Here is a 10284-nt window from a genome sequence, read left to right as displayed (position 1 = left end):
AAAATTTGTTTTTATATGTAATTTTGGAAAAATTCTAAATAAAGAAACAGTAAGATTTAATGATGATTTTCTACTTATACAAAAAAAATTTCTAGAAGAATGAAAGTTTAAAGAATACTTTCCCCTACTTGAAGTTATCCTTTGATGGGAAAATCACTACCTCTCAGGGGAAATAATTCATCTTCTGCAGAGATCTGATTATTAGGTTGCTTTTCCTCACTCAAGCTAAAATCTGAAATTTCTACTTATTGCTCCTAGTTCTGTTGTCTGGGACCAAACAGGAGAAGTCTTCCTCATGAAAGCTCTTCAACTACTTGAAGAAGGCTCTCAGATCCCTTCTAAATCCTATCTCTTCCAGTCTGCACATCCTCATTTACTTGAACCCATCATCTCATGGAGAGATTTTCATTCCTCCCACCAGCTTGGCCACTCTCCTCTGTACATACTTCAGCATGTCAGTTTTCTTCCTAATATATGGTATCTAGAGCTGAACATAGAACTCCAAATATGTTTTAGTCAGAGTCGACTATAAGCATGACTATCATCTCCCTCTTTCCTGACTCTATGTATACTCCTTAATATGTTAACCCAAATGATTTCTTAGATACATACCCAGTGCCCCCATTCACACAATTCATGGGAGTTCATATAAAATTATATGCAAAGGAAATTTTAGTTTCACTTAACAGTTAGAGAAGAAACAAAAATATGTTTCCAGCTGATGATAAGAAGTCCTTAACAGTCTTTCATTTTGAAATACAGTAAAAAAGGGATTATTTTGCTTGATGTCCATTTTAAAGCTTTGACTATTTGGGGGCCTGGCTTCCCACTGGGTAGGCAGCATGGTAAAGTGGAAAGAGCGTACCTGGAAGTTCGAGTGCCCCGAGTTCATTTCTAAATCCAATGATGCAATAATTCCAGATTTACTAAGAGTAGTCAGGAGTTGAGTGGTTAAGGAGATGAACTGTTAATTTAGCATGTTTAGAAACCTTGGGCTAAGTTCTTATTTTCTTATCCTCATTCCTCTGTAGTCAAGATTGGTAATTGAATGGTTGATCAGAGTTCTGTTGTCTTTTAGTCATCATATCTATTGTTTTTACCTAGGTCAAATAAAATAACATATTTACATAAAGTGTTTTGCAAAAATTACTAGCAATGTAAAAACGAGTTATTGTTATTGTTTTAGCGAATCACTCAACTCACCTTTTAATGTTATTCTTGTGGAAAACATGGAGCAACATGTATGAGGTAATAAAATAGTTAAATGGCTTCAGTATTGGTTGAGTGGCCAGACTTAAGATTAATATTTTTGTGATGGTAAATTAGACCATCTTTTGTATGAATATTTCCTTATCCCTTTGTCATTGATTGGCCATTGTCTCAGAGAAACAGAGGCCCAAGAAAGACATTAATTTAGAAAAACCAGGGCCATCCACTGCATCCTTGGCCATCAACAGTAGTCTTGACTTTTGTCTTGACACTGGACTTAGATAGATGCTGGAGGAGAGAATGAGGCAGAGTACTTTGCACAGCTCTGATTAAATTAAATCCAATTCATGTGTAAATTAAGACATCACTCTTCTAATGCCCTTGGTTCTCTTTGAGAATGAAGGATGAACAACAACAATACAGGATATACAACTCCAATTCTTTTTTCTAGCATAAGGGATTCCTGGGTGTTCAAAGAATGAGCACTGGAACACAAGCTTACCAAGGTTCTATGCTGTAAAATCTTCAATATTGTTCTGACAAGAGGCCACATCTGAATTTTTGAAAATCTGCCTATCTTAGTATAAAGAAGTTCATCACTAGTAGACTGGTCTGCTGGGCTGAAAACAGGTTGTCAAAACTCATGAAAAAAAAGAAAAATGTGAAGCATTATCTCCTAGATGGGTTATATGTAGAAGGTGAATGATTCAGCCCATGCTGCAACAGGAGACCCAGATTATGATTCTGAATCTATCCCTGTTTGGTGTTTGCCTTTCGAATGTAGACACCGAAAGATTTTTCTAGCTACTCTCTTCCTCTTCCTGCCAAATAAGACTTTCTCTTTAGTTCCCACCCATGGCTCTATCATTTTAGACAGCTCTTACCAAGAATAGGCACAACAGAGAAGGCCATGTGCCCTCCTGTGTAAGCTTGTCAAATCCTTCAAAAGACTGAAATTATTTCTAGGCTCGTGTTTGTCTAAGGGTAAAAATATATTTATACTTTTACCCCATTTGGGGAAGTTATAGAATAAAAATCAACATGAGCCTTTTAATTAAGTTCTGAGTTCCCAGGAAGGAAGAGCCCATGATTTTTCTGACAATTAATTTTTTTGTACTATTTTTTCTGTAACTTGCCACTGCCAATCTCTCTTGCATCTCATTCCCAATAAAGAAATATTTATGAACAAGAAATTGCTATGATCCACCATACTTTTAGTTGATGCCATATTGCAATGCCAATTCAACTGATATGTAAATAAACTGGAAAACAAACAAACAAACAAACAAACTTTTGAGTTAATACAGACTTTCCCAAACTGGGAGAGAAAGGTGAAGAACTGGGAAATCACTGGTGTCAACTGTGCCATGTAGAAGAGCAACAATGACTGGTATTGCTAGACAGGATTCTCAGACTGCTTCCTTGACCAAAATAGATGGAGCTTGTAGTTACTGTTCAAATGCTGCTCCCTCCAAAGCCATACCTGCTCCAGGCTCTTTTGAAATTCTTATACACTGTGGCCAAACTCACCCTCACCTGTGCACATTTTGCTTCTCACAAAATTTTGTCTAGGGAAAGAAGAAAGGTAAAAGAGAAGAGGGCCCAGACTTTTTTTTTTTAGTGAGGCAATTGGGGTTAAGTGACTTGCCCAGGGTCACACAGCTAGTAAATGTTAAGTGTCTGAGGCCGGATTTGAACTCAGGTACTTCTGACTCCAAGGCCCATGCTCTATCCACTGCGCCACCCAGCTGCGGGCCCAGACTTTTTAAAGCATAGACTGTCTTTAGTCAGTGAATCAAAACCAAATTGCTGATCCTTTGGTAAGGTGACTGATGAAAATGCAAAATATTCCAAAATCCTTTTTGATCCTTTCTGATTCTGCAGTGATGGTGATAGGGAGACATTAAAGGGACAGAAGGGTTAAAAGAATCAGAGTTTTTGCATTGTAACATATGTTGTGGGTTGAGGATACACTCCCCCATATTGAAGAGACTACTTCCTGAATGGTAAGCTGATATGTAATGAAAATGCCTTGAAGAAATTTAGAGAAAGTAGAGGTATTCAATACATAGTTCTGATATCCACATGGTAAAGAGGAGCCTTTGTGACTGGCTATGAAATTAGAACTGGGCTGGATTTTAAAAGTGCATTAATCAACTAGAAATAATTGAAAAAGGAAAGGTTTATCAATTAAAGTGGAAAGTTAATGGGACTAATTTTTCGAGGAAGCAGCAAGATCAGATGATTGTTTATGTAATTGAAATGATTTTTAGAATTCTGCCTTCTGTGATATATTTAAAAAATTAGTTGGATTTCTTAGGTATTATTGGAATTTCTTAAGTACATAAGAAACATAATTGCTAACATACATTGCAGAAAGTCAAATGATAATAGAACCAAAATAAATGAGGTCATTTAATGAGGACCAATTTTCATACCAAGGGAACATTTTCACAGTGACAATTGACACATATTGATCCTACAACAAGTTCTGAGAACTTCCATAGCAAATCATACTGGTGTGGCTGAATTGCTATGCAGTCTTGGTTTTCCACGTAAGAAATATCCTAGATAAACATAGAGAACAGAAAATAAATGAAGACCCCTGAGAGTTTGGAGAACTTCTCAAAGAACTCTCCTTTGTGTTAGTAATGTTCTCAATCCCAGTGGATTTCAAATGGCATTTAGATGGTGTAAGCTATATTTGGTGTTAAGGGTTTGACTCCAAAAGGATTTGAATCCCAAAAGGGTTTGAATCCCACATGCTACAAAACCAAACACAGATATTTCCTCATTGGGCAAAGATAGTTTCTTGGAGTATAAAGTTATCATCTTCTTGTATAAGTGGGTACCACTGCTGTTCTTGGTTTTGCTGTAAAAATATTTAGATCAGGGTTTTTTATTTGTAGCTCATTTTGATTGGAAGGCTGTCTATTCCCTTCTTATATGCCAAACTTTTCAATTGATTTCAGTTTTCCATGGGGCTTTAATATTCCTTCTACCCCCATCTTAATGAGTAAGATTCATTCCTGATTTGGGTCTTTATGTTTCTGGTCCCTTGTACGGCTATATAGAATTAAAGATTTGCAAGTGAGGTATATACATGGAACCTTATTACATCATGTTAGTAAGTAAAATCTGATCTACCATAGGTCATAATATACATATTGATACATCACTACAAACTGTAAGTATATGATAAAACATGGTTAAATAAGAATACCTTAGGTAATGTTCTCTGTGTATATACAGGTACATTTGTTTCATTTTTTACTTTTCCCCTACTTCTTAGCCGGAGGCTTTAGCTAGAGGAATTTTACTGCCATATTTTTTGGCTCATGTAGTAGAATGAGAATTGGACTTGAAGTCAAGAGAGCTGGAATTGAATTCCACATCTGATTGACTGTGATTGTGGGTAAGTGACTGTAGCTCTGTGATCCTTAGTTACCTCATCTGTAAAATGAGAATAACAGTATTTTCCCCTAAATGATGTGGGAGGGGGGAAGCTAGGTGGTGCAGTGGATAAAGCACCAGCCCTGAGTTCAAATCTGGCCTCAGACACTTGATATTAACTAGTTGTGTGACCCTGGGCAAGTCACTTAACCCTCGTTGCCCTACCAAAAAAAAAAGGAAAAAAGAGGGAGGAAAGTAATTTATGAAATTTAAATTGTGGTATTGATATATTAGAATTCCTGTAATCTGCTTATTATGATGCCACCAATGTAAATAAGACTTAAGGTTTTCAAAAATTAGTTGGTAGCTTTCATTCAACTAATATTTTTCTGTATGCACTATGCACAGAGCCTTGTCCAAGGCACTGGCAATTGAAAGAAAAAAAATGGAAAACAGTCAATCTCTGGGAGCTTACATTCTATTAAAGACAAAGGGATAAAATATTTACACAAATAAGTAACTACAAGATAAATTGAGGAAGTACAGAGTTTGAGAAGCTAGAATTTTTGTAACTGGTAACACAATTGCTAAGACATAGAGGAAGCTTGAGATTCTATGGAACAGAGATGAGGCAGGGGATTTGGAGTATGGTGGATGACCTGTAAAGAGAGACAGGGACAGAGATAGAAAATTGAGTCTGGGGAACAGGCAGTCAGCCTGTTCGATTGTAATGTAGAGTATATGCCTGAGAGCAAAGTGAATAAATCTGATGAGGTAGGCTGGATTTAGATTGTGTAGGACTCTAAATATCAAGGTGAAGAATTGTTATTTTGTCCTCAAGATAATAAGAGATCTATTCGAGACTTAAGTAAGCAAGTGACATGATTAGCCATGTGCTATTGAAGACTATTTTTGTAGGTTTTTAGAGGATAGTTTAGAGGGAGGAAAGACTGAACTTTTAATTAAGAGGCTTTTGCAATAATTCATGTGAGAGGAGATGCAAACCTAAGTTAGGGCAGTGGCTATTTAATTGGTCTTAAGAGGATATGAGTTATATGTTGTTTATGTAGAAATGAAAAGACTTGACATATGACTGGATAGGAAATGAAAAATGGAGAAAAGAATAGAGATTCATTTCAGGATTGCAAACTAGGCTTCTTGGAAGGACAGTGGTACCCTGAATAGAAATAGGAAATTATGTAGATAAGTGGTTTTAGGTTGAAGGTTGGAGATTACTGGCTCTTGGGCCACCTGCAGCCAGAAGAGGTGGAAGGCACAGGAGGGGAGTGGCATAGTCAGGGCTGTAAGCTGTGTCCAGGTGAGGCAGGACACGGTAGACAGAGGCTTAGATGTTAGAGAAAGCATGGCTCTTGAACAGAGACTTATCTTTCTTGGAGCAAAAGGTCTTTCCCTCCGGGTTGATCAGGTAGACAGCACAGTTAAGATGTTGATTTTGAAATGTTTGGGGGACATCTAGCTACAAATGTCCAACTGTTGGTGATGCGTGGATTGGAGTTTAGGGCTGCATTTACCTACTATAGGATTCATTTGGAGGGGAGATGTTAATGGCAGTGGAAGCTAATGAATTCAGTGAGAAGGTAGAGAAAAAAAGAAGAGGATTTAGGATAGAACCTGAAGATTTATGGTTAGGAGGTAGCAAAGGCATTATAATCTGCCAAAGGAGGTTGAGAAGGAAAGGTCAGACAGGTAGAAGGAATACTAGCACCACAAAAACCAGGTTCATGAAAATTCAAGAGGAAAAAACATCCAATAAGATCAAATGTTCCACTGTGTCACATGCTGCAAAGAGGCCAAGAAGTATTTGTTAAGCACCTACTATTTTTAGCCACTTCTCTAGGTGCTGGTACAAATACATAGTCTGTAACAATCTCTACCATCTATGAATTTAAATGAAGATTACAAAAAACTTTATGATTTCGATATTTATTGGAAACTTTTCAGAGAATAGTTTTAGTTAAGTGTTGAAGTCATAAATGAGATTAGAATATTTTAACAAGTGAGTAGGGGGAGAGGAAATAGACTCAACAAAGATATATCCCTCCCCCAATCTGATAGAGGAGGAAAAGAGATATAGTGTGATAAGTTGAAAGAAAGTTAGGATTAAATGAAAGGATTTGACAGGTTGAGGACGTTTATAGAAAGAATGGAAGAAGCACATGGATAAATAAGATTAAAGATTAAAGGGTAGTTTTTTCTTTTTTTTTCTTTTTCTTTTCTAAAATAAAAAGATTTTATTATTTTCCAGTTACATGTAAAGATCATTTTCAACATTTGTTTCATAATATTTTTAGTTCTAAATTTTTCTCTCCCACCTCCTTACCCTCCCCCCTCCTCAAGACAGAAAGCAATCTGATATAGGTTATAGACAATCACATCAAACATATTTCTGCATTAGTCATATTGTGAAAGAAAGAATCAGAACACAAGGGGAAAACCTCAAAAAAGAAAGAAAAACCCCAAGTAGAAACATCATGGCTCAATCTGCATTCAGAATCTACAGTTCTTTTTTCTGGATGTGGAGAACATTTTCTATCATGAGTTCTTTGGAATTGTCTATAAGGTAGTTTTTTCAATGGGGGGAACGTAAAGTTGAAATAGGAAGGATGGGATCAATGCAACAAGTAGAAGAACTGGGCCTTGAAGCAAAATACTATCACTTTTTCAGAGACTGTTGCAAAGGACAATAGATGATATTGAGGAATGCTGAACTACAGAAGAAGTAAGAAAAGGAATCCCACAGGGACAGCCTTTCTTTGTCAGAAAAGTAGGTTGCAAAGTCCTCTCTTGAGAGGGAAATGTCCAAGTCTAAGGTGTTGAAAAATTGCCTCATCACTCTACAAATTTTTGTTTAGTCAAGGAATCCTTTTTTTCTTGTGGTCACAAAGGAAGACTTGAGCCAGAGAGCCATAAATGAGTATTATGCTCAGATTCCTTCCTGAACTAAAACAGCATCTCAATATTTTATATCATTTCTTACAGGCTGAGCAGAGAAGAATATGAATTTAGAGTTTGGAGTAATAAGAACATTTCAGGAAAAAAGTAAATTTTAAGACATATTTCTTTCATTTGGAACCATACAAGCATTATCAAATGCAAATATTTCAAGTTAGTTTGGTCTTTAAAAGATATGCAACTTTTATATATAAATACACACATATGTACATGTAAAGTTGTACTTCCTTTTGTCTTCTCTGTGTTTTGAAAATGTTTTCTCCTTTTTCCTTTCATTCACTCATGTCTATTTCTACCCAGTTAGCAACTTCTCTTCCCACTCATAGTGGAAGCCATCCTTTGTAAGAGACATGAATTGTCAAGGAAACCAAATCAACAGATTCACCATGTCCGAGAATCCATGCCTCATTCTGTACCTCTTTTCTGTATCACTTTTCTGCCAAGAAGTCGTAAATAATATTTTCTCATAGCTCTTATGATAATGTGATTTGTCACCATTTTAGGGCAAGATCTGAGGTCTTTTAAGGTGGTCTTCCCTCTTGTGAGTATTGTAATAATCTTTTTTTTTCTTTTTTAGTGAGGCAATTGGGGTTAAATGACTTGCCCAGGGTCGCACAGCTAGTAAGTGTGTGTTAAGTGTCTGAGGCCGGATTTGAACTCAGGTACTCCTGACTCCAGGGCCGGTGCTCTATCCACTGCACCACCTAGCTGCCCCGGGTATTGTAATAATCTTACAAATTGTTATTTTAGTTCTAATGAGTTCACTCTACATCAGTTACTAAATGTGATTCCATATTGCACCAAAGCAGTGTTTTTCATCACTTCTTATGGCACATACAAATTGCCACTGCTTTTTTTGCAGGGCAATGGGGGTTAAGTGACTTGCCCAGGGTCACACAGCTAGTACTTGTTAAGTGTCTGACGCTAGATTTGAACTCAGGTCCTCTTGATTCCAAGGCCGGTGCTTTATCCATTGCACCACCTAGGCTACTACTTTTCTATACCACAATGTATTCAGCTATTCTGCAATTGAAGGATACTACAGGTAAATAGGATTTAGCTACAGCAGGTTGTATTCCATTGTTTTACCTGGAAAATACAACTTTTCCATGGGAAATTTCCCATATTCCTTCAGGCTAGCAATATATAGCATAATGATGGCTCTTTGTAGAAATGTCAAGTTCTAGGAGCAGACCACAATGAGAAGACCCAGAATTGAGAGTCTCCATTCCTCCTCTTTTGTGATTTTTGAACACAAGGGTCATCTTGGAAAGCAGGAATTTACTTATTATCAATTAACATGCAGTAGATAATATCTTAAGTTGTGGAAAGTGGTCCTGTGAGAGGTGAAGGAACATAGAGCAGACTCTTTGGAAGGGATTAACAATGGTGGTTAGTTGGCAGAACAGTATTTACACATTTGGATAAAGTATCTGCGATAATTAAGAAAGGTTCCAATGGCATGACTAAACAATCTCTTTACTCTTAAAGTCTTATAAACATTCTCACTGTTGTAAAAACTGGACAATCACTATATAGACAGTTGGTCCAGGAAAACATTTGTAGGCAATAAATATATCCATTTTTGCTTTTGCTTGTAAGTAACCCTTCTATGATGCATAGGCACAAAGTATGAGAGTTAGTAGGATGGGAATGGAAGAGGTGGCCAGTGGAATATTTCCTGAGTACACACCAATAGATATATCCAAATCATAGTTTTGTATTCTATTTAATTCCCCTTTTTTTCTGCCTACTAGGCTCTCTTTCCACAACAGATGTCAGGAAATAACTGTACTGCTGTGACCGAATTCATTATTTTGGGGTTAACAGATGATCCAACCCTTCATGTCATCCTCTTTGTGATATTCCTGGGTGTCTATGCAGTCACCTTAGTTGGGAACCTTAGCATAATCATACTGATCAGAAATAGCTCCCAGCTTCACACTCCAATGTACCTTTTCCCTCAGCCCACTTGGCTTTGTGGATATTGGATATTCTTCATCTGTCCACACCTGTTATGCTCAAGAACTTCCTTGTAGATAAAATCATAATCCTCTGGAGGCTGTATGACCCAGCTTTTCTTTGGAGTCATCTTTGGAACTGCTGAGTGCTTCCTGCTGGCTGTGATTGCCTATGATAGATATGTGGCCATCTGTAACCCTCTACTCTACTCCACCAACATGTCTTCTAGGGTGTGCACTTTGTTACTCATCACATCCTACCTGGGTGGTTCTTTCAATGCTGGATCTTCATTGGTTTCTTACTGAATCAGTCTTTCTGTGGATCCAATAAGATCAATCACTTTTTCTGTGATTATTCACCACTTTTGAAACTTTCTAACCATAAAGATGATCTTGCTGAATTCTTTCCTGCTGCTTCTTCTGGATCAATAATTTTGATCACAGTGCTAATTATCATGATCTTCTTATGTGTACATCCTTTTCTCTGTCCTCAAGATAAACTCCACTGAGGGGAGATCCAAAGCTTTCTCACTTGTACTCCCACCTCACAGCAGTCACTTTGTTCTATGGCACAATTACATTATTTATGTTTATGCCTAAGTCCAGCTACACAACGATCAAAACAAGTGGTGTCTGTTTTCTAAATTGAATGATCCCCATGTTGAAACCCTTGATCTACAGTCTAAGGAACAATGAAGTTAAAGGGGCCCTGAGAAAACTGATGAGTAGGAAATCCCTTTTTTCATGA

The 10284-nt window shown here is 37.1% G+C and overlaps 1 pseudogene; it reads left to right on the top strand.

Annotated features, from left to right (window-relative positions):
* Positions 1–9350: 9350 nt before the first annotated feature.
* On the top strand, positions 9351–10284 carry LOC122731721 (annotated as a pseudogene).

This window comes from Dromiciops gliroides, chromosome 6 (assembly GCF_019393635.1).
Source record: "Dromiciops gliroides isolate mDroGli1 chromosome 6, mDroGli1.pri, whole genome shotgun sequence".
Taxonomy (NCBI): domain Eukaryota; kingdom Metazoa; phylum Chordata; class Mammalia; order Microbiotheria; family Microbiotheriidae; genus Dromiciops; species Dromiciops gliroides.
This window is presented reverse-complemented; position numbering and strand designations above follow the sequence as displayed.